The sequence below is a fragment of the Trachypithecus francoisi genome, unplaced genomic scaffold (assembly GCF_009764315.1).
Source record: "Trachypithecus francoisi isolate TF-2019V2 unplaced genomic scaffold, Tfra_2.0 Lachesis_group3, whole genome shotgun sequence".
Taxonomy (NCBI): Eukaryota; Metazoa; Chordata; class Mammalia; order Primates; family Cercopithecidae; genus Trachypithecus; species Trachypithecus francoisi.
Genome location: NW_022681468.1, coordinates 17,240,873 through 17,246,704, shown reverse-complemented (window position 1 = coordinate 17,246,704; position 5,832 = coordinate 17,240,873).

Below are 5,832 nucleotides of genomic sequence, written 5' to 3'. Positions count from 1 at the left end.
TAGAATAACAAGACTGACTTATTTAATCTAGATGTGAAATTCTCTTAAACAAAAGTCACAAATGATTTGCTTTAATGTGACCCCCAGAGCAAATGCCAGAGAAAAGGCAAGTAGGAAAGGCAAAAAAAACTTTATTAACTTGCCAATGTGAAGGAGGGGCGAGGTTCACGGGTCTCCTGCGGTGGAGGCCAACGAAGTCGCTACAGCCTTCTCTGGCTAGGTTCCTAGGTCCGCACACGAGCAGGGGCCAAGGAAGTTCGCACCGCGCCTCCCCCCCTCCCCAGCGGCTTTTATGTCCTGGGCCCGGGAGTGGGAGGGCAGTGGGTGGGACATAGGCGGGTTGGGGGCGGGGTGGTAGGCGTGGCTAGGCGGTTCCGGTTTTTCACTGTGGGAGGTCAGGTTGCACCTGCGCAGTCGACCCCTGTCTTTCCTAGGCGCGGGAAAGTTGACGGTGAAGAACCCGGAACTGCGCCATCTTGCCTCCGTTTGTCCAAACAACAAATATAAACAGATTCCTTCTTGACATCAAATAGAAATATTATAGGTTTGATCTTCTTAAATGTTTATGTGCTTAAGTTTAAATCACCTCAAACTTTGGGTTTGGGTTGATTTCGAGGTTTGTGGCCTCAAGGGAGGTCTCTTTCCATCAGAGAGCACATGGATGCAATGGGCGGGGGGTTGAGCCTGCCATCTGATCATTGGGCGTCTCACAGTTACTCCTGAATATCAAGGAGAATTAAAGTTGCTGCTTTGCATCAAAGACAAGTAGATTCTCTGGAGTCCCTTTTGGTACTGCCACATCCAGTGGCTAGAGTTAGAAAAGACTATCATCCCTAGAATTCAGACACCTCAGGAATGAAGGTTGAGGCCATGTCCCCAGGCAAAGAAGTCTGGCCCACTGAAAACCGGCTGGGAGCAAAGACTACATGGAATGGGTAGTAGAGGAAGGAAGTTATGAAAACCAACTTTGAGTTGTGAACAATAGCAAAACTGAGAACTGTGGTAGCTACTCATATACCTCTATTTATATAGGTATATGAGTGTCTACCTATCAATCAAGTATCTCTATACATAGGAGTAGCTCGCTCTCTCTGTACATATATATATACACATAATTTTTTTTTTTTTGAGACAGAGTCTTGCTGTGTCACCCAGGCTGGAGTGCAGCGGAGTGGTCACCGCTCACTGCAGCTTCACTTCCCCAGGCTTAGGTGATCCTCCCATCTCAGCCTCCTGAGTAGCTGGGAAAACAGGCACATGCCACCATGCCTGGCAAATTTTTTTGTATTTTTTGTAGAGCTAGGGTTTCACTATATTGCCCAGGCTGGTCTCAAACTACCAGGCTCAAGAGATCCGCCTGCCTCAGCCTCTCAAAGTGCCGGGATTACAGGCCTGAGCCACTGTGCCTGCGCCTTTTTTTTTTTTTTTTTAAACATACATTAACTACTTTCCTTTTTATTCCTTTCTCCTGGCCCCTAATATTTTATACAGTGGTTTTTGGTCATGATTTACTTGAATTTAGCCCATAGGTTGTGGGACATCAAGACTGGGTTGTGACTGCGCTAAAGAAAACAAACATTACCTAGAGATAGATACGGTGTTGGTCTCCCTGTGGGGAGAGGACAAGTGCATTGGAATGTCACTGAGGATCTGTTGTTGTTTATTGCTGTTACCTAGAAGCTTAAATTTAGGGAAAAGAATGTATATGAACACTCAGCCAAAGATGTGGTCTGCAGTGGACAAGGTGGGTTAGTGCTCAACAGCCATTCTGACACATTTGGTGTGTCTTCCACTACTGCAGAGGTGGAACAGCACACACTCCCTTTCACACTTCTTTGAAGCAAGGTTCTGAATATAATTTAGGTTCTCACGATGCGCCAGCTTGGTTCCAGCTTCACTTCTGCTGCTTTTGCTATTTCTACTGGCAAGCTTGGTCGAGGAGTCATTGAGTGTTTCTTCAATAGAGTTAACAAATGTCCCAGTGTGCAGTCACTAGCCTTGTAGGTATCCAAAGAAATCACAGGGCATCCATTTCACCAGTGTAGATTTCATGAGGGTGTCGTGACACTGGTGCTCGCAGCTGTAGGATCACAAGGCCTCCCTAATGGTAGTGGTTTCCTAATGGTGGTGGATTTCTGATCATGACTGTGGCAGTATGGCTCCCAAGCCAGCAACTGTAGTGGCAGCTTCACAATGTGGCAGGCAGTTTCCTGTTACACAAAGGCCCTGATCTGGTTCCATGTGGTGGTTTAGACAGTCATTTTCAAAGTTCAACTTACAAGGGTTTCCTCAACCCTAAAAACAATCCAGAAAGCCATTTATCATCCTATAACAAATTTCCTTCTGCATAAACTCCCTAGAGTAGTGATATGGTTTGGCTGTGTCCTCACCCAAATCTTATCTTGACTTGTAGCTCCCACATGGGATGGACCCAGTGGGAGGTAACTGAATCATGGGGGCGGGTCTTTCCCGTGCTGTTCTCATGATACTGAATAAGTCTCACGAGATCTGGTGGTTTTATAAGGGGGAGTTTACCTGCACACGCTCTCTTCTTTGCCTGCTGCCATCCATGTAGGACGTGATTTGCTCCTTCTTGCCTTCCACCATGATTGTGAGGTCTCCTCCCCAGCCATGTGGAACTGTGAGTCCATAAAACTTTTTCCTGTATAAATTACCCAGTCTTGGTTATGTCTTTATTAACAGCGTGAAAATAAATTAATATGAGTAGATTCTGACCTCTGCCAGGAAACCCCAATTCATTAAAAAGATCTTCCCACCTAGGTCTAAGTCTTTGGAATTCATCAGAATTCTCCCTTTTAAAATATTTTTCCATATGGCAGGTTCACAGTCTTACATGTATTTAAACACCTTATCTCTCATGGCTTTGTCTGACTATGTCATGACTAATTTTATGAAAATTATTCTACTGTCAGCTCTGACTATTTTTCATTCCATTTTATCATCTTAGGTGCCTAATAACCTATGCTATGCATGAGCTTCCCGGGATGCCCATGGACACTTCCTTCTAGCTGCTGGCCCATGCTCTGAACTGTTCCCTTCTCCTTGCATCCCTCTCCTCCTTGGTCAGAATCCTGTTCCTCTGTGGACAGTTTAATCTAACAAACAAATTTAGGCTGAGGTAAGTGGGGGGCCATAAATATAATATTCTAATATTGATAATAATAATAATCACAGCCACTGTTGGTATTTTTTGTTGACTGTGTGCCAGCGTACTTTTCAAGAATTATCTCATTTACCTCTTAAAAATACCCAAACTTAACAAGTTAAGTCCTACTATCCCCATGTTACAGATGAGGAGCCTGGGGCCTAGAGAAGTTAAAAAAACATGATCAAAGTCTTAAAGCTAGTAAGTGTTAGAAGCAGACTCAAATCCCTGGTTGAGTTCAGAGCCTATTCTCTTAACTACCGCATACTATTTCCTCTTCAAATGCAAAGGAGTGCTTTGAGAATGTTAGGTGGCCTTGTAACTTGATGGGAAAAAATTATTTTAGGATTTTAGGATTATGGAGTCTTCTACCAACAGAAGCATTTGTATTTTACTGAGATCAGGAGAGCTAAATATAAGACAGTAGGAGCTAAACAAGAAGATTCCATATTTTGTGGGAACACAACCATTTCTGTGGTAACAAGATAAGCATTTGGGCTTATTTCATTGTATATAAGGAATGAAACTCGGAAACATAAATATTTCAAGAAGGAGAAAGGCATATAGGTAAATGAGCAAAAGTAGAGAGATCTGGGAAAATCGAGAAAGGTTATTCTTATGATAAAAATATTTCATTAAAGAGTCCATATTATGATAAGCTTCTAAAAGATTAAAGTGGTATAGATAAAGCAGTAAATCGAGTTTAATGCAGGATTAGATAAGAGGCTGATAGTCTGTAATAACGATAAGATGCTTAAAGCTTAAGGTCACTGATTATTTGAAAAAGAGGAAAAGGTGAGCATGCAAAATGGATCTCGTGTTTGATAAATATTAGGTTCCCGAGGTAACAATAACCATAAATGATAAGGCAGAAACTTTGCGATCCTGGCACCTAACTGGAACGGCTCTATGGAGATCATTTCCACATTAGGAAATTATGTGGAAAATCTAGTGAGGTTGTCAACATTCCAATATTATTAATAAAGGCATGCATAAATCCTATGGGCTTCCCTGGTGTCTATTTAACTTTCCAAAGTGGTCAATGAAGTATAGGGAGTGCGGCCGGGCGCGGTGGCTCAAGCCTGTAATCCCAGCACTTTGGGAGGCCGAGACGGGCGGATCACAAGGTCAGGAGATCGAGACCATCCTGGCTAACACAGTGAAACCCCGTCTCTACTAAAAATACAAAAACTAGCCGGGCGAGGTGGCGGGCGCCTGTAGTCCCAGCTACTCGGGAGGCTGAGGCAGGAGAATGGTGTGAACCCGGGAGGCGGAGCTTGCAGTGAGCTGAGATCCGGCCACTGCACTCCAGTCCGGGCGACAGAGCTAGACTCCGCCTCAAAAAAAAAAAAAAAAAGAAGTATAGGGAGTGAAGGTTGGGCTAACTCATGTGTGTAACTAAACCTCTGTCTAGAGAGATCAACCAGTTAAATAGCTGATCTGGGCAATTCTATTTGCAGACACTTATGGACCCTTACCAATATTCTGTGGTCAAGTTGTTCTGGGCTCAATATGACAATAACCTCCATGGAAAGAACTTTAGGATAATGAATGATCAGAGAGGCTATGAAAGTTTCCAAACAAAATTCACATATGCAAATGCCCTTATTTTATTGTAAAATTCACTTTTATTGTTGTTGCTATTATAACATTAAAAAAATTTTTTTGAGACAGGGTCTTGCTGTGTTGTCCAGGCTGGAGTCTAGTGGGATGATCACAGCTCACTACAGCCTCAACTTCCTGGGCTCAATTGATTCTCCCACCTCAGCCTCCCAGGTAGCTGGGACTACAGGCACATGCCACAACACCCGGCTAATTTTTGTGTTTTTTTGTAGAGATGGGGTTTCACCATGTTGTCTAGGCTGCTCTCGAACCCCTTGGCTTAAGCAATCTGCCGACGCCAGCCTCCCAAAATGCTGGGATTACAGGTATGAGCCATTGTGCCCATACATTTGGTACATTTTAACTGCCAAATGTAAAGCAAATTAATTTAATGATTTGCCCTTTGCCCAAAAAGTCATTAGGTATACATACTTTCATCTTTTTGTTTTTCCTCCATAGTGCTAAACATAAAACTGTTCTGTTCAGACTTTTGGTTTAGCTTTCTGAATTTATCCTCTACTCTCCACCATGCAAATTAAAGGTTCTGTTTTGATACTGGGAAAAAATGATCTAAGATTAAGAGGACATTGTGTATATAAATTAATTTTATATGATCACTTGTCCAAGCACAATCACATTTTCAAACTAAAAAGTGTGTCACAGTGGTTTTAGAAGAAATTAAATAATCTGGCAAGATGAAGAATGAAAAAGTTCCAAGTGAATGATCCTCTGGAGTGCAAAAAGGTTAGCTGTGAATATGCTTTTGGAATATACTACGGAGGATTCTCATCCTAAGATTATGGTCGTTCATGCCTCTAGGTTTAAGTGTTGCTCAATCAGCAAGGTGCTCAATTCACAGTGATTGCTGTGCATTTCCTTGTTGATCAAGAAAATGCATAATCTCAGCCCAGACACATTTACCAGCACATTTACCATAAAAATGAATATAAGAAATAGGATTTTGATTTAAATTTTCCAGTTGCAGCAGATCAAGAAAAATATATGCAGGAGAGGATTCCATTTGAAAAGCTCTGATTCAAATAAGTCCAAAGAGAATGCATCTC